This window comes from Falco rusticolus, chromosome 3 (genome assembly GCF_015220075.1).
Source record: "Falco rusticolus isolate bFalRus1 chromosome 3, bFalRus1.pri, whole genome shotgun sequence".
Lineage (NCBI taxonomy): Eukaryota > Metazoa > Chordata > Aves > Falconiformes > Falconidae > Falco > Falco rusticolus.
In genome coordinates, this window is record NC_051189.1 from 52,896,778 (window position 1) to 52,917,224 (window position 20,447).

The window sequence follows — 20,447 nt, forward strand, 5'->3', positions numbered from 1 at the left end:
ATAGAATAGGATAGAATAGAATAGAATAGAATAGAATAGAATAGAATAGAATAGAATAGGACTGCTACAGCTGAAAGAGATCTACCACAATCATCCAGTGCAACTGCCTGACCACTTCAGGGATGACCAAAAGTTAAAGGATGTTGTTAAGGGCATTGTCCAAATGCCTGTTAAACACTGACAGGCTTGGGCCATTGACCATCTCTCTAGGAAGCCTGTTCCACTGTCTGGCCACACTCTTCATAAAGAAATATTTTTTTTCCTGGTGTCAAATCTGAACCTTCCCTGTCAGAGCTTTGATCCATTTCCATACATCCTATCACTGAGTGCCAGGGAGAAGAAATGAGCACCTATATCCCCACTTCCCCTCCTCAGAAAGCTGTAGAGAGCAATGAGATTGCCCCTTGGCCTCCTTGTCTCCAAACTAAATAAACCCAGAGTTCTTAGACGCTCCTCATAGGACATGCTTTCCAGCCTTTTCACCAGCATTGTTGCTCTTCTTCTCTGGACACATTCAATGACCTTCATATCCTTCTTAAATTGGAGGTCCCAGAACTGCACACCACACTCAAGGTGAGGCTGCACCAAGCTGAAAACAGCGGGATAATCACCTTTCTTGACCAGCTGGTTGTGCTGTATTTGATGCACCTCAAGATGTGGTTTGCCCTCTTGGCTGCAAGGCACGCTGCTGACTCACACTGAGCTTGCTGCTGATCAACACCCTCAGATCTCTTTCTGCAGGACCGCTCTACAGCCACTCCTCTCCCATTTATACCTGTGTCTGGCATTATTCCACCCCAGGTACAATATCCAGCATTTTTTGTGAAAGTTCATGTGATTGATTATTGTATAAGAACTGTTCAGCAGTAACTAAAACATTGGGGGGTGGTCAACATTGTGTTCATCACAGATCCAAACCATAGCACGCTACAAGCTCTTCTTGTCCCTCAAGAAAACATCTCTCACTTTGGTATCATAAGTCAACTTGCTAAGGGTGCACTCAACTCCTGCATCCAGATCATTGATAAATATATTGAACAGAATTCACCCTAGAATTGACCCCTGAGAAACAGCACTGGTGACTGGTCACCAGTCAGATATAGTCCCATTCACTACAACCCTTTGGGCTCTGCTGTTCAGCCACTATATACCTGCTCATCTCAGAGTCGGACAACTTGTCCAGAAGGATACTGTGAGCAACAGTATGAAAAGCCTTACTAAAATCCAGAAAAACTACATCCACTGCCTTCTGTTCATCTGCTAGCAAGGTGACCTTATCACAGAAGGACATCAAATTAGTTAGACAGGACTTTCCCTTCATGAACTCATGTTCGTTGTGCCTGATGATTACATTGTCCTTTAAACACCTTTCAACAGCACCCAGTATGATCTTCTCCATGACTTTTCTGGGTACTGAGGTTAGGCTAAAAGGTCTGTAGCTTCTGTACTGTACTTTGCTATCACATTGCACAGAATTCACAGCTCATGGGAAAAAACATTTGTTTTGCCTTGCTCTTGTCAAACAGCATCTTTAGCAGGATTTTAGAAAGCAACAAGGACTATTTTTCATTATTGGAACCAAGCTCAACCTCTCAGCAGGAGCTACAGATCTGCTGAAAACCTTTGCAATTCTGTACATTGTAGACCTAGTTCCTGACTTTTCTTCAAAACTTTCTCTGGATTTTGTGGGAATATCTTAGAAAGGACCCTTCATTAGTGATTGCGTCTTGAATACTCTTTAATAATTACACTGTCCTGCTTCAGGAAGCAGTTGAATACTTGGCACTTTCTCAGAGCCAGCTTTGTGCTTCTTTTACACCTAGGTAAGGGAAGGGGATCTGGCTTCCACTTTTCACTGAATACCAAGCCAGACAGCTTGGTTACCTATGAATCAATTTTCTTGTAAGATGTCAACAAAATTGTCTGTGAATAAATCTATAGATTTGTATCACTGCCATTAGGTTAAGTGAGATACACATACTCATGTCAGGCCAGGTCAGTTCCTGCTGCAGGTGAGGGGAGGATGAGGTCTGCAATGCAATGTGACAAGGACTTTTTCTTGATGAGAGAGAAAAATGCTTTGGGCATGACATACTGATATGCATTTGAGCTCAAGCTTATCTCACTTCCTATGTGATGTTGTGTGATGTTCTGGCTCTTTTCAAATGTCAAGGTGAAGAACTCATCTAATTTCCTAAAGTATCAACTTGCTAATATTCAGCAAATATTTTAAAGACACTTAAAGTGAGATACAGCAGACAACTTGTTAATAAAGAATACATCTTCCATGTGAGCCTTGTTTGTGAGAAAGAGGCACATCTAGGGCACAATTCTCTATTTATAGGCTTGTGTATATCTACTTTACTTAAAGTACCTGTTTCTCTTGACTAACTACAAATTGACAGCAGGACAGCATAGTCCAGATGTAGATATCTATATTGCAGATATCTCCTGTTTGACAAATCCAGCTCTACATGACTTACTTTAAATTATTTAAATGAAATTACACAAGAGAAAATAATATTGTGATATTATTCAGAGTTTGAGGATTATGCTGCTTTTGTACTCTATTCTAGGAATTCTTCCCAATGTTGCCAGCATTTTGTCAAAGGCCAACAAGAAAGCAGCTAGTCAAACTTGCAAAAGAGTTGTATCAGAGTACTCAAAAGGTGTAAGTATGCTGTTGATTACCACAGACCAATATAATATTTTTTATCTTTTTAGTTATTTTTGTTTTAAATCTCTTTCCCAAATGCAGAGAATAAATGAAATAAAACCAAAATTCAGAAACCTTAGCTTTTTCATCTGGCATGTGGGAGGTTCAATATGCAAACTGTAATATAAGCTTCCAAAAATGAAAAGAATCCAGTATAAAAGAACTGACACTCAATGCATTGATCTCTCCTGTGTTCACACAAACCTGTAACAAGTTTGACCTTTAGTGATTATCTGACTAAGCAAAGCTGAATTCTTAAAAAAGCAATTCCAAGGATAGGACTATAGCCCAAATTTTATTTAGCCATAAATAACTCAACACTTCTCAACACTTCTAATTATAAATAACCTGCTGATTCTATTAATGTTTTATGTTTTGTGATTATTAGATTTAGCATTGCTAAAGACATGTGGACAGAGCTATTAACCTTAATGATATTGTTCTCTGTAGAACTGGCTGTATTTTGCACCCATGCTGAAGACATGAAGGAATAAAAATTCCCTGCTGAAAACGTTTGCAGTCTAACTTGACAGCATGAACAAGGAAAGAAAAATGTTGAACTAAAGCCAGCAAGAAATAAGTGAAAAAAAAATGCATGAGTATCATTAGTTCCAAAAACCTCTTGCTTGTCTTTGATGCCTCAGTTTTAGAATTTACTTAGTGCTTTAGAGTTTACTTACCTATGAGACAGCAAGATTCCTGTCTACTTGTAGTCGATTATTTGTAATTATTTACAGTAGCCAGTACTAATGGTTTCCAGACTTTTTAATTATGGACCCACTTTATTAAAATGGGTTGTATTTCCATCTATTATGATCTTAAATACTGGCATGAGTAACTAAGTTTCTGTTAGACAAGAAATCTAATTTGTAACCAACAGGACTCCACTTGGATCCTGACCTCTAGCACAGAACTGCCAGCTCAAGTCATGACTTCACAGAGCACCTCTAGGCATTCAAGAGAGATACGCATTAAAGGTTTGTACTTCAAACAGACATCTCCAGAAAAACTCTGTCTTTAGTAATCTGATCATCTTATCCAAGAAATGCCTCTGTGCTCAGAAGGGAAAGACATGCATTTCTTTGAAAAAAATTAAACTCATTGTATTATCTTTGGGTAAAATGAAGATCCAAGTCATATTACTAAAAACTGCAACACTTTCTTCGAGTCATCAGCAAGTCTCTTGGTATCATTGATGTAATGTGTTCAAACTCCCAGAAAATACTAGTTTGTGTACTTTAAGTACTAAGTGTATTCATTTACTTGTCTAGTTCTTCCACTGTTTCACAGATCCTGGACTAAGAGTGTACATATAGTGTACCACATCAGTGATAACTTCTGAATTAAACACATAATTGCACTTGGCATTCTAGTTCTCTCTGTACCAGGCAGTGAACAAAGTGAAGAAAAAGACAGCTTTTTTACAGCACCATAGGGTGGGATTCAACTTTCCTCTAAATTTCTGCCATGTAGGTGTCAATGTATGACATGGATGTCTAGGTTTCCAATAAATGCAGAGAAGAGTTAATCAAATATAGTTAATGTAGTCTGGAGGGTAATTTATCTCTTCATAAGTGGGTAGGCAAATATAGACTTAATTGCATGGACATATTTTGAGATGCTCTACCATATTTAAGATTTCTCAGGGGTGTTATTTCAGCACAATGTTGAAAACCATGTACAGGATCTACAGAAAACTTGTATTTTTCTGACCTAGCAGCTGGAGAACAAGTGGGACGCTGAACAATATTTGTGTCTTAACAACATAAGAAAAAATCAACAATATCTGGTGCAGAAAATAGCCAAGAAAATAATGAGAGAAGACAGTGTTCTTCGTTGATACCCTTTTTTTTAATTTATTTATAGGCATACGAAAAAAATTGAGGCAGAGGTTAAGATGCTCAAAGAATGTGATTTAATTTCCTTTAACCATTTCAATGATTTGTCCAATAAGAAGTCTTTGAACACAACTTGTTGTCTGAAAGTGGTCATCATCTTCAGTAAACTAGCAAATCCTACAGAATTTGTGTAAATATATAAATATATAAATCCTCATAAGTTATTGGAACCAAAGTTAAATGCTTCAATCTTAAATTGGAATTTAGATTCTTCTGAGAAAGCTTCCATATCTCATCCATGCATTTCAAATAAACAACTGATTCACTTCAGCAGTATGATTAGAGCTACAGATACTATGCACCAATAGTCCAGGCCTTGGCTATGGATACTTAAAAAAACATGAAAATGCCTTTTATTTTTTTTCTTTTGCATTAGCATAATCCTCTGATTTAAAATATTTGTGCACGTTCCCTTCTTGAAGCGTTGTCCATAGGAAAAAGCAATTTTGAGGGGTATCAAGTCAAGCCAAGAATAATTATAAAAGGATTTACTGCAAGTAAAACCAGAGAAAACCTAAGTCTATAGCAAAGAATGTTTTAACAAAAATATTAGGAAGGAAAGGAAGGGGTTGATGAATGTTGCATATTAGAGAGCAACACTACATTAACCCTGTATGTACTTCACATGTTAGTCATACATTTAAAGGGAAGAGTGAAGATAAGTCCATTTAAGCTGCTTATCTTATTCATTAAAAATATCTATTGATTTCAAAATACTGATAAAAGAAAAAAAATGGTGCATTAAAAAGCTTTGTGAACAAGCAGCAAAAAAAAAATAATCTTTGTAAAATATTGTTCTGAACTGTTGTACTGCTTCTCCCACACAAAATCTCCCTAGTGATCTGACATGCTTCTTCCTTATACAACTTGTTTTGGTTGAGATATAAAATACATTTTCCCTACATCACATTAAATTCTTCAAATATATCTTTATTCTTATTCATATAAAGCAATTTCTTTCATGGTAACACACCAGTTTTCTCTTGTTATTTTGGTGTATTTTTTCAACTATCACAGAACGATCAGTCTGTTTGCAATAACATGGGCAAATGCAATCCATTTTAAAAATAATTTTCAGTCCCAACAACAAGCAAAAAATCATAAAGCAATTATATTTCTGACTTAAAGGATAATTTATGAGCCTATACTAATTCTATAACTTCAGGCAAGAAATATCTAATGTTACAACTTTGCCACATCAAGTCTTCCAAATTGCACTCTGAGTCCCATACATTTGGGGCATAATTTTTTCTAGGCCACAATTTCACCGGTCTGCAAAAGCAATGATTCTTCAAGGGAAAAGACTCAGGTTTAACAGGGACCCATTGCCAGAGACCAACGCGAAGAGGTACTGGAGGAGGTGGAGTGTCACAACTGTCAACCATACTTACAGCTTCTCAGCTAGTGGAGCCAAATTATACCTGTTCACAACCTGAAGCTCTGCTTTGTGTCCTGTAGCAGCCAACCCAAAGGGACTAATCTGGCTGCCAGAAGAAGAGCTCTCTGATAGTCGGGGACTGTGGAACAGATGTGATGCAGAACAAAATTTGCCAGCTCCATAACCTTGGGGGGAACCTGAATGTAAAGGCAATCAAAGCCTGGCTGTTTGAACAAGTTGAGTCTACATTGTAGTTCCATCAACATGAAAGAAAAAAATGAGGGTTTTGCCTAATATATAGGAGAAATAAATCTTACAGTTCTGATTTATTAACTTTTGACCCTTTTAGGGGTAAAGCCTAGAAACACAGAAAGAAAAGCTAAATGTTATGGTGTCTGCTGATGTTATTTTTTAACTTTTAAACTGAATTCTCCTCAGCCACTTCATGAGGAAATTTAGATTACGGAGAAAAGTTGCTTAAATAAGGAGGGAAAATACCCACAAAAAGCCAAGGCCAAACTGAAATGAGCAAAATACAGTGAATCTAATTCTAATTTATGTTAGGAAGTTTTATACTATACTAGTGCAGAGAGTTTTGGAAATACTTACAGAAGTAATTTATGCCCACTTTAAAGCCCATTTATGCTGCCAGAACAGTGATAACTGAGTCACCAAGCTTTTGAAAGTCACAGTAGTCAACACTGGTCAAAAAATTCTAAGTGTGCATGTATTCATTACAAGTGTCTAAAACTGTTATTCATCAATACACATCTAAACAATTGCAGTCGGCAAATCAGTGAGGAGAAGCAGTCATGTGAGCCAGGCACCTAATTACAGAGGATTATACAGTGGAATTTTCACTTTGAAAAGCTTGCATTAACTTGCCTGGGAGCAGAAATAGACTTGCACAGTAGTCTTAAAATTTATTAGAGAATAGAGAATACAGGACAACTAGAAAACTTTGTACAACCTGGAGATAGCAAATTATTTGGCCAAAATATTCATAGACTGTTTACAAGTAGAAAATATTGAAGCAAATGAGATTCAGAATAGGTAAGTAATCAAATCTGTGCTGGCTTCAATGAATGTTATTCATAATAAATGGCTGAGCCAGCTCTTCAGAAGATTTAGTTCAGAAGGAACCATAATTTCAAAAAAAATCACTATGACTAACAGCAAAATTTGACATATTTCTCTGATCCAAATTTCTGATGCATGGTCATTTTGCAAAATGTAAAAAAAAGAGTAATTAATTTGATGACAAAATTCATGAAAAGAATGCCAGAATCCTAAAATTACAAGATCCCAATATTTTATAAATGATATCTTTTTTTCAGAGATATCCCTCCTGAATTTATTCCTTTCCCTCACCTATCTTACCCACTGTTCCAAAAGATCAAAAGTGTTGATTTTTAAAGGCATTTCTAGTGGCAAAAATGTATTAGCCCTCATGTAATACAGCTGGAAAGTTGAAAAGTATTCAATTTATAAATGTCATTCGGCAGTAGACTACTTGTTGAAATTGGGAACACTTTTTTAAAAGCCATTCACATCTGAGAGGTGAAGATTCACCACATAATGATCAGATCCCTGATAGTCATTAAAATTAAGGACCCTGCTGAAAGGCAGATTCAGATAAAGACTTGCAGAGAATAAAGTAAAGATTATCACAGACAGACAAACACATGGTAACTGTGACACTAGCTCCAAAGAAATTACCTCTTTATTCTGCAAGCTAATTCCAGGCATAGACAGCTAATGAGCAATAGCTCTTGACATAACTGAGGTAGAAGTATTTCTTTGCTTGTCTTCACCTTCCTCAATACTGATGCCAATTCATAATGCTGAAAATGTTTTAACTAACACACTGAAGGTTTAGAACTTGGAAGATGTTCTCACAGTTTAGCCAATGTAACAGATTATTTTGTATTTCCAGTTTAAATTTCTATAATTTCAAGTGTCTTTACATGCACATGTTAGGTTTAGTCTTAGCCTTTTGTCTTGCTGATGCTGGGACATACCAAGCTGATTGTAAAGCTGCTTGTGGTAATCAATCTGGACTGCATATGTGAAATACAATAAATTCTCTTGTTGTGTTGTTTGATGGGTTTGTTTGCACTATCCTATTTACTAGATACAGCAAAAGCCTCCTTCTGCTGGTCCCTTCCCTCTGGGAGGTGTACCACACTTGAGCTATTTATTAAAGAACACCAGAGTACACTTTCTAGAAGCATGAATATCAGTATCACAGAAACCAGTTTTGATACGCCTTCACAAATTCTGCATTCCCTCAAGACCACCTACTTAACAGATAACAGAAACAGCTGACAGAGACATTGAATGAACTGTCATTCAGACTTAAAGGAAAGGGATTTCCTGGATTAATTATTAGTAAATGGTGGCATTAACTGAATGGAAGGTTGATGAATCTTTCAGATCCTCCTTATGTATATAACATGACCAGGAGAAGGCTTCTCCCTGTCTGACTTAGTCTGCCTTGCTGAAGAATTTCTTTATGAGGAGATAAAAGTCAATGATGACAGGGCTCAAATGTCTGTAGGTGTGTGGGAACAGACTGACAAAGGAGATCTTTCTATACTATATTGGGTCAAATCTCAAAATCAAAGTGTTGCATATCAAGATGTGCACCATTACATTCTCAGTTATCTGCACATAAAACACACATGAAAGCCAGAAAGTTTGATTTTCAGTTCTTTATTCTCTGAACTCAGGCAAACTGCACTCCTACTTTTCCTCCTAGGCAAAAGATTAGGAGCAAAATTCAGTAGGTAAAAAAAAATGTCAGCACCCAATGACTTTGAAAATGTGATGTATTAAACATGTGCTAAGTTTTATGACTATGAACCTCAGAAATTTGGAGGCCTCCTATGCGATGTCAGTGCTTGGTACATACCCTTGAAATATCCAGGAAATCTAGCATGTAGTTTATAAAAGTCTATTCTTACCCACCCAAGAACACAATTAACATCTATTAAAATTAATCCATAAACAAATCATTGCTTAATTAATGATTATCAATATTCTAAACAACTGTCTCCCTTGATCACATCTTTGCTAAGCGAATTACTATTAAAAACTTGCAAATATTAAATATGCAGAATCTAATCTTTCTACTAGTAAACCCAAATACCATCTTCATCAAATAACTTAAATCCCATGGTTATCCACAGAAATCCAAAAAACACAGAGTTGAATTTGCTTATATTAAAAAGCTAAGGAAAAAATTAAGAAACTTTTTGTAGCCCAGCTACTACAGTATATAGTTGCTAACTAATGTTTGTCAAGGGAGATAACTGGCATTGACCAGACATTGTTATTGGGATCATATCTACAAGGAACAGACCAGCGTAAACAAAATCAAGCATTTTTTTCCCCCCATTTTCAATCTTATAGTTGAATCAGTCTTGGTAAAATGTCAGTCTACTTCTTTAGTTCCCAATTACAAATCATATCTCTGGTTCCCTGCTGTTTTGCTACAATCTATAACATCCACATCTCTCCCTTACTTGACCTATTTCCTTTCTCCGTCTTCTGATGTAGCTGTAATATGTGAATATATGAGCTACCACTTGTGGTGGTTTGACCCTGGCTGAATGCCAGCTGCACACCAAAATCACTCTGTCACTCACCACCTCAACTGGACAGGGGAAAGAAAATGTAATGAAAGGCTTATGGGTTGAGAAAAGGACAGGGAGATCACTCAGCAATTACTGTCATGGACAAACCAAACTTGACCTGGGGAAAATTAATTTATTTTATTACCATTCAAATCAGAAAAACACCTTCCCCCCACCCCTCCCTTCTTCCTGGGCTTAACGTAATTCCTGACTTCTCTACGTCCTCCTGTTCAGTAGTGCAAGAGGATGAGGAATGGGAGTTCAGTTTATCACATTTTTGCCACCCCTTCTTCCTCACACCCCTCCCCTGCTCCAGTGTGGGGTCCCTCCCATGGGAGACAGTTCTCCATGAACTTCTCCAACATGACTCCTTCCCATGGGCTGCAGTTTTCCACACACTGCTCCAGTGTGGGTCCTTTCTACAGGGTGCAGCCCTTCCAGAGTAGACAGCTGCAGTGAGTCCCCCACAGGGTCACAAGTCCTGCCAGCAAATCTGCTCCAATGCAGGCTTCCCACAGGCCACAGCTTCCTTCAGCTGTCCACCTGCTCTGGTATGGGTTCCTCATGGGCTGCAGGTGGAGATCTGCTCCACCGTAGACCCCCATGGGCTGCAGGGGCCCAGCCTGCCTCACCGTGGGCTTCACCACAGGCTGCAGGGGAATCCCTGCTCCGGCACCTGGAGTACCTCCTCACCTCCTTCTCTGACTTTGTTGTCTGAAGAATTATTGCTTTCACATATTCTCACTCCTCCCTCTCAGTGGCGCAGATTCCCCCCATCCCCCTTCTTAATAAGACTATCACAGAAGCGCTACCACTGTCGCTGATTAGCTCAGCCTTGTCCAGCTGTCACTGACTCCGTTTGACATGGGGGAAGCTTCTGGCATCTTCTCACAGAAGCCACCCCTATAGCCCCCCCACTACCAAAACCTTGTCATGCAAACCCACTATACCATTAGAGCATGTCTTATTCCATGTGTGATGAAGAAGCATATATACGTGTTTCTATATACATATAAATACCTTCATATACCTGTTAATACAGACTTTTACTAGGTTCATGTTGTTTCGTGCCTGTAAATAAGAAAAACCTTCTGCTATTGAGTAATCAGTTTTTCACAAAGACGGCTGTAGCTGTCCTGAAAGGTAGTGGAACCTTCAGATATAAAAGACAAAACTGAAAATGCCATCTGTCTCTTAAAGTATACCTGTACTTCTTGTGATCACTTCCCATTCTATTGACCTTTTTAGTAATAACATTTTTCATTCATTTACTTTCTCAATTTCTTTCTTACTCATTGTCACCACATCTGTTTATGCACTTCTCTATTGTGGAATATCTCTGAAAGCATATTGAGAAAATGCATTGATAAATGTACATAAACTGCTAAAATACCATTTTAATAATAATTTAAACCTGCTTGTGGTTGGTTGACACTGGCTGGATGCCAGCTGCCCAAGAAAGCTGGTCTATCACTCCCCTCCTCAGCTGGACGGGGCAGAGAAAATATAACGAAAAGCTCATGTGCTGAGGTGAGGGCAGGGAGAGATCACTCACCAATTACTGTCACGGGCAAAACAGACTCGACTTGGGGAAAAATTAACTTATTACCAATCAAATCAGAGTGGAATAAAGAGAAATAAACGCAAATCTTAAAACACCTTCCCCCTGCCACTCCCATCTTCCCGGGCACAACTTCACTCCCGAATTCTCTCCCTCCCCCCAGCAGCGCAGGGGGACAGGGACGGCATGGGGCTGGGTCAGTCCATCACACGCTGCCTCTGCCGCTCCTGCCCCCTCGGGGGAGGCTCCTCACACTCGGGCCCTGCTCCAGCCGGGGGTCCCTCCCACGGACACGGCCCTCCATGGACTTCTCCAACCAACGCGAGCCCTTCCCAGGGCAGCAGCCCTTCCCAGCCTGCCCCAGCCGGGTCCCCCCCCGGGCGCAGCCCCTCAGGCACAGCGGCTCCAGCGCGGGTCCCCGCGGGGGCACAGGCCCGGCCAGCAAACCTGCTCCCGCCTGGGCTCCTCTGCACGGGGCCACAGGCCCTGCCAGGAGCTGCTCCAGCGCCGGCTGCCCGCGGGGCACAGCCTCCTCGGGGCATCGCCCTGCCCCGGCCTGGGGTCCCCGTGGGCTGCAGGTGGGGATCTGCTCCACCACGGCCCTCCACGGGTGAGGGGCACAGCCTGCCTCGCCAGGGGCTTCACCGCGGGCTGCCGGGGAACCTCTGCTCTGGGGCCTGGGGCACCTCCTGCCTCCCTCTGCGCTGGCCTGGGGGGCTGCAGGGCTGTTGCTCTCACAGCCTCACTCCTCTCTGGCTGCAGGTTGCTGCTCAGTTTATCCCCCCCTTGCTAAATACGCTGTCCCAGAGGCGCTACCACCGTCACTGATGGGCTCGGCCTTGGCCAGCGGCGGGTCCATCTTGGGGCCGGCTGGCGCTGGCTCTGTCGGACATGGGGGAAGCTGCTGGCAGCTTGGCACAGAAGCCACCTCTGTAGGTCCCTGCTACCAAAACCTGGCCACACAAATCTAATATACTACTTTAATTTTATTCACAAAAGGAGAAAAGGGGCAGTGGGGCAGTGGGAGGTGAGAGTGGGGAGAGTGGAGGTATTCCTCAATACTAAACTACAAAAACTACTGCTTAGCTATGGTCTAAAGCATTACATAAAGTGCTGGGCCTTATAAGTTCAGTAAAAAAAAACGTAGCAATTCAGCAAGGTGTTCAAAAGAACAATCTTCTCTACTTGAGTGACTTTGGTCAGCAGGTAGAAGCAAGGCCTAATTTAGCAGTAAGTTTTTATCACGTGGGGCAGTAGGCAGAATTATAGGATTCACTGGACAATGAATTCAGGATTCATTGGACAATGCTAAGTATCTCTGCAGTTGGGGAGATATTTTTTCAGAATCCTGCCAATATCTGTGGATTCATATTTTGGTGCTGTGTACTATCACATCAGCTACTCCCTAGGCTGCATTTGGTCACCTGACTGTCTTACTTGACAGAATAGAGCTGTTGAATTATTATTGACCATTACTTGAGAGTTTAATTGTGTATAAAAGTATATGCCTCTCTGCTGTTTCTACATTGATTCTATGGCTGTTGCTGTAGTTATCATTTTAAATCACTGAGAATCACCAAGCTTGAGTTATGCTGGACATACTGCAGACACTAGATAAGCTACAAGGATATCAGAAATTTAGATCCCAAACTACAGAGTATAGAAAATAAATTCACAATACAAGGACTAATAGCAAGCAAGCTTTTCTTCCAGAATTTTATGTATCAATTAGGAAGATTAGATTAAAAAGTAAGATAAGAATTAAGATGCCTCAGTGGGTCATAACCACAATTAGAAGAATAGTGTTTCTGTCATGTTTGCTACAAAAAAAAAAAAAAAAAATCAAAAAAACCCACACACCACCAAATACATTCAGAGGGCATTGTCATTTACAGATAAAATGATAAATCCCATAAAGACATGAAAAAGGAACATTTTGGCCAAATAATTCTGACTTACCAAACGTAAGAAGACAATACTGATTTAAAGAAAATCAAACGTACCCATGAGGAGAAAATACTGCCCAACAAACTTCCAGAAACTCCAAAAATTAAAACGAATAAACAACTTCTAAGCTTATAAAGTTTCTCAGTCTGCAGAGGTGCCAAATTTTAGCAGCACAATGTGGCTACAAGATTTTCCAAAGATACTTTAAACTGAGCAGCATCTAAGAATCACTCTAGGATGGGTATGCTTAGTGCACTGAAGCGTCCTCATGCACATCCAGTTGTTATTCTTAAAGCTCAGAATGAAACTTAAAAGTTAGATTCAAAAATTCAAAAAGAAGATGACATCTCTGCTTTACAGAAGTGAACTGAAAAGCAATTCTGTAAAGGAAAGAGTGAATTTAAGTGAATATAGCTGAAGGTGTTGCAACAGTGCCATTTTAAGTCAGCAGGAGGCTGAAAGGAAAGTGTTGGAAAAAGAGTCCAAGAAGCAGGATATAATTGATTTTTAGAAGGGCAGACTGAAAAGATGTGAGAACCCACAGTCTCAGAACACAAAAGAAGACAGCATGCACATATAGTAAAGGAGGAGATTAAACAGCTGTTCTAAAGCCTTCAAAAATATGGGACAAGGAACTATCCAGCTATCTTAGTCATGTCTAACATCAATGTGTATCCTCAAAAGCACCAATTTTAGCAAACTCAACTTTTTTTCATAGTTTTATTTCTCACGGATTCATGGAAACTAATGCATATAGTACAGACACTTCTGCTTGTAAAACAATTATACTTTATAAAGCACAGGAGAAATACAGGTGTCAGCAGAATAACAGAACACCAGTGCACATAATTGTACCTCTGCTTCCTCATCATCCTCACGTGCTCTTTCTGCTTACATTAGATTTCCCACTGAAGTTCAGTCTCGCATTTTCCATCTTGTCTATCACCTCCTGCTCTTTCACCAAATCTTGCCGCTTTCTGTTTTATGTGTGGGTTTTTCTTTTTCTTTTCTTTTGTTGTTGTTTTCTTTCTTTCATTTATTTTGGGGTGTTGGGTTTTTTATTTTTGGTTGAGTTTTGGTTTTGGGTTTTTTTTTGGTTTTTGGTTTTGTTTTTTTTTCTTTTTTGGGGCAGTGGGTCGGTGTGCCTCTATCTCTATTGCTTTCAATGTATTGGAGAAAGACCATTCCTGATTGGCCTTTTTTTCTTGGTTCTTTTCCCCACACTGATATATTATTTAGTTATTTCAGTGTGCAAAGCAGTTTTGTATAACATAGTTTGCACTGGTGTGGTGGGTTAACCTTGGTTGGCTGCCAGGTGCCACCAAGACACTCTATCACTCCACTTCTCAGCAGGACAGAAAAATCAGATGAAGAACTTGCGGGTCAAGATAAAGGCAGTTTTATAAAGGCAAAGGCTATGCGTGGAAGCAAAGGAAACAAACAAACAAACAAATTATTATTTGCTTCCCATCACGAGGCATTGCCCAGCCACTTCCTGAGAAGGCCTTAGTATGCTTAGTGGTTGCTTTGGAAGACACCTTAGTAACAAATGCCCCCCTGCTCCTTTCTCTTAGCTTTTCATTGCAAAGCACAAGGCCATGCAGTATGGAATATCTCTTTGGTCAGTTTGGGTCAGCTGTCTGGCTATGTCTTCTCTCAGCCTCTTGCCCAGTCCCAGCCTACTGGCCTTTGGGGTTGCAGAGACAGCCTTCAGCCAAAACATCAACGTGTTGTCAACACACTTCTATCTACAAATACAAAGCACAGCATTATTAAGGCTGCTACAAGGAAAGTTAAATCCACCCCAGTCAGACCCAATACAAAAATGTAATTCCTTTCCCACACGACTATTAAGGTTTTGTAACGATCATCATCCCTTGGACAACAATCTAGACAGAACAGAAAGAAAAAAGTGGTTTGCAGTTTGCTTAGCTATGGATACAGTCACTCTTGCTGCTCTTAGAAGGAAGCTTCAGGAGTGAAAGTGAGCATGATGTTTTCTAAGATCAGTTAATTTCCTTTTTAAATAAATATTTTTTAGAAAAAAAGTATTCACTTTTAAGCTTCATGCTAGGGTTTGAGAAACACTAGTGGATGTGTATGTGAAGGCTACCATGCACTGAAGGTACACATCCACACTAGATTGGTGCTATTTGTGCTCTCTTGCCACGCACTGAGCTGTGTATTGTTAGTTCAGTGCTATTTTAAAACATGAGGCATCACAGGATGCCACATATTTCAGGTTTTCACATATTGCAGCAGAGTCTTCAGGAAGCATCAAGAGCAGGCTCAGTGACAGCCCCAGGTGGAGGAGGCTGCAGAGCTATGCAGGTGGTACATGCCTGACTTTCAGCAAATAAGAACTAATCGTTACAATACTGTTTTGCACAAAAGGTAAAACATGAAATGCATGTTCAGCTCTGAATAAAGAAGGAATGGTAGAATTCCGATCACATCACCTGCCCCGAGTTGTGTTTCTTCTGAGTTATTCTATAATGCAAGTTATTTGAATGGAGAAAGCCTTTTTACTTGCCATTAAACTGATAATAATATGCAGTATTCTACAAAATACAGTTCGTTTTTTCATTAAGAGGAAATGAAGGGTGATTTCCAAACTTGCATAAAAGTATTTTTATTTTCTATTTTGCCTGTTCTTCTGCTTAGATTGCTCTGCACTTTTAATACAGAAAACCTGCAATTCTCCTCCTGTGTTCACAAGCACACATTTTTGTCTTTCCAAAAATGTGGCTGCAGTACCTGTTCGGACTTGTCCTTCCAGACCTTTAGTAAGAGTATCTCTAAAAAGCATTTTCAATATATTGCCAGACCTGACAATGGTTATGAAATTTATTTCTTTATTCAGCACAAATATTTTGATTTAGGATGTAAAAAAATCACTGTCCTAATAGACCGTAAAGAAAAACTCACCGACCCATCCAAACAAAAAGAAAAACCAAAACAAACCTCCACATCTGTATTATCAGAAAAGGCCTTTTCCTAATATATTTGATTCCATTTGAAGAACTAGCTTAAACTAATGCTCTACTGATTTATCTACAGAAACAATTTCTTTAAGTGTGGGTAAGACTGGGTTATTCATACCCCTTTTCGTGTTAAAGGCACATTCTGAAAGTTAAGTATCAGTCACTTTAGAACAATTCCTAATTTTAATTACCCACTTATTTAAGAATTTACCTGTTTCTCGTGATGTATTTAAGTATATTTCTATCTCAAGTTCATTGCTTTCTGCTCTTTCCACTTAGAGGTCTATCACATACACATTTATGTCCACTGAGGGAATACAAGTTAGCACAGCTCCATTCTCTGCTGATAAAAGTAATATCAGCACCAATTATATAAATTTAAGCATGTGAAAAACTAGTTAAGTTGACCCTGGTTTTAAAAGAATAAAAAAAGAAAAAAGAAAAAAGAAAAAAATAATTAATTTGTTGCTAAAGATTAAAAAAAAACGACTAAAAAACCAGCCAACAACACAAGAGAAAATTGGGGTTTAGGTTTTTTGGAAAAAACTAGTAAAATGTACTAACCCTTCTATGAATTATAGAAAACGAGGTATCAGTCTGCTGCCAAATTTTGAATCCTAATTTCATGTATAGTATTCTGAATGTTCCTATCCTCAGAGGGAAGTTGTGGTTGTAAGGGTGCAGATGACAAGACCACTGCTCTCTGTCTAGCAGAAATATGCCTACAGAGCTAAAGCTAAAGGTGTGAATTACTGCTGGGCACAGGGAAAAATCTTAAATGACCAAACAATCTGTATTAGTCATATTATGCATATTATAAAATCCAATGAAAAACAGTTTGTTTGAAGCCTCCTGTGCTGGAACACAGCTCTATCGGTTTGCTTTGATAAATTCTCTATTACAGACTAAGGCAAACACTTTCTTGCAGACAGTTATATTTTTTTTGCCTATGCCCAGAAGCACAAACAAGGAAACAATACTACTGGCAATGAATTTGCCATCCCACAGAGAAAAGTCTGATTTTCAGGCACTGCTCAAAGAAACAAAATAGTTTGAATTGAGTTTAGTTGAATTTTTATATTTGGGTAGCAGAGGATATGGGACAGAAATAGTGTATCACACTACTTGTATGTTCTACACTGATTCAGAATGTCTTATGCAAATGATGAATCTGGGAATGTTTTTTGAAAAGTTATGCTTCTATTATCTCCCGTTCCTAGCTCTCAAAGCTGTTAAGTGTTATGCTTGCATAATGGCTCTTTGCACCATTGATTCTTGGTGCTGAATGGTGTTCATTCAGAGTTCAGATGTCGGTGCTGAACTCTGAAATCTTACAATGGTTTTCAAAGAACATCATATATGTCTTTCTACATATAAATTGAAAACCAGGGGTTTTTTTTAGAAAATAAATGCCTCACTACTTAAAATATCCTAGAAAATAAGGGGGTCTTGGAAACTGTAGGCTTTGAAAGCCCCAAACATCAACTTCAAATGTATGTCTAGAGAAAATAAGGTGCTACCCTCTAGTTTCTGCAGGGATATTCACTGGAGAGAAAACAAATAGTAAATAGCTTTGCAAGAATGCTTCCCAGTGCCATTTTTAATCATATGAACTCCCATTAAATGGCAATTAAGAGTAGGAAAGAGAAGAATAGTCGTTCAAAACACAGAAGGGATTTTCTTTTTGGCATTTAAAAAGGCTTTGCATTTAGAATTTTAAGAATACTAGTTCATACAAACTGCTACAACTCGGATACCTGAAAGGGTATTCCGTTTCATGGGAACAATTAACTAGGCTTTTCTTTTATTCACAAATCAGTCTAATTGTACAAACCAATGAAACAGCAATTAAATATTATGATTGGATCTTTCTTCTTGTAGAATAATGCTGACCATATTAATATGATGTGTTACACCCTGACTGTAGATGTATCATAGTATTCTAAAAGCTAACTTTCCCACCTGTTAGGCAAAAACATTAAAAATAGTTCATTTAGATAACATAATGATTGCCTTTTGCTTCAGAAATTATTGTGCATCCACACACCTGTAGATTAGTGAGTGAGATGGAGGTGCCTGTTAGATGTTTGCTGTGTCATTTTGAGTTTTGCAGTATTTTATTCAGTGTTAACAACTGTCTTCACAGTTTTATAGATTAGGTCATGTGGGAGACCCTCAGATCTTGAATTCTGTTTACCCATTTCAAGATATTACCAGTCTGACTGATTTTTTATTTTGTCAATGCCTTTTTCACTGAGTATGTTTTGCTCATCTCTGACCACCTGTGTCCAATGTGATTCTGAAGTACTTGGGAAAGGATATCTTTTGTTACCTGCATTTAAAAAAAAAGGGAGAAAACCCCAGATTATTAAGGCATGAGAAATTGTACATGGTCATCCTGATAGCTGAATGTATTGGGGTGTAATTCTTTCTAATATGTGCTATACCAATCACATTTTACAAAAACATGTTGCAGAGACCAACTAGTTTAGTTACACGTATTCAACATTTTTGAAATACAGACACATACACTAAAAAGTTTCTTTGCCTCTCTGCTAGTTTTCTTTCACCAGTGCTGCACGACTAGGGTCATAATTTCATTCTCACTTCCAAACAAAATATTCTCCCCAGTCAAATAGTAGGTGTCTAAAGGGATTTGGAGCCTCATTTTCAGATCATATAGGTAGTGTAGCTGGGCTGCAGTATGCCTCCGTTCTGGTCTGTGTTCACGATTTTTTATTTTTAAAAAAAGGTTTAGATGTATGCAATGGCATCAAGGAGCTTTTTAAAAATTTATATATTTCACAGCTGAGCAGTTCTCCTTATGGAGAGAGTACAGCCAGAACTACCCCTTCAGACTAAAGGTTAAGACCTTGGAGTGGAATTGAAGACTTTAAAACTGTTTCAGCTCTAGGCTTCAAATCATAATTCATACTAACTTTCTGATTATCCTCTTATGTTTCATTATGATTCCATATTAAAGGTCTTTGGATCCATCTGGAACAAATGGGAATATTGAACAAAGCTTCTGCTCAGCTTTGTTCATAAACTGCTTTATCAACACCTGCCTGTTATTTCTGTCCTTTTGGTCGTGGAGGTTTTTCAGGTGTGTTTGCTGAAGGGGTAGATAAATGATGTCTCCTTTGCCCTGTTGAATGATTTAGCTGGAGATGGTTTTTAGTGGTGATGATCCAACTTCTTTTCTACATCCTATGAGATGCAGCATAAACTCTTATATGCCAGCTGAAATGAGGAAATATCTGAGAAAAGGATAGGAAGAAGAATCTTTTGTGCTCTAGAGGGAGACATATGATGGAGTGGGAGTTTCTGTTTAAGGTATGAAACATTAGCAGAGTTAAATGAGGGCCAAGTATCAACCATGTAAATGGAGATAAAGGTACACGCATACTTTTAAACTGCTTTGAAGTGTATCAAAAGGCTATTCCAAAAGCTATGTGGCAGAAGTAAATGTTTTCAAATCAGCTTCCAATACCTTCTGGTTCTATACAGTTATTCACACTTGTCTATGCCTGGAAGAGACTGTAATCGTTAGTATCCCCATCATTTGGTAAAATAGCTTCAGATATTTTCATTTTTTAAATTATTTGATTCATTTTTAAGCTCTTCAGTTAACCAATAACATAATTATATCTTTTTTTTTCCTGGAAAAATTCATTGTGCTACCTGTAAAAATAAACAATTTAACCAATTCAGTGGAAATAAGATGTGTTTTTATAAGCTACACTGCATTACTATGGCTGATACTAATTAATTAAAAGTTCTGAAACATTTAATAACATTTAGTTTTGCTTAAAAACACTTCAATTATGCTTTGCATCTGCTCTGTAATCAACAAAGGTGGCACCACCTATCATAACTGACAGAAAATTGATAACAAGTAGTTGTTAAAATTATCTCCTGCGGTTTTAAAAAATAACCATAGGTCCGAGAAAATATGTCACCAAAAATATACATATAAAGTAAACACATGATCTCAACTAACCCCAAAGATATTAAATATTCAATTTTGGTTTAAAAAAATACACACAAGTATTCACAAAAATCTTAAGGAAAACAACTACAAAGCTGGTTTACAGACCTTCCTAAAATAGTTATTTTTTAGTATTCATGGTATGTAATTTACTCAGGTTTTATTATTTTCTTTATATTCCTTCTTTGGAATTTATTACCTTTTTATGTCATGTATATCTTGTATTTCACAGCAACATTTTCAATATGTTTGTAGCGTTGGTCAGTGAAGGAGCAGAACACCACTATCTTACTTTTGTGAATAACACACCATTAATAGTGAACATATATTTATG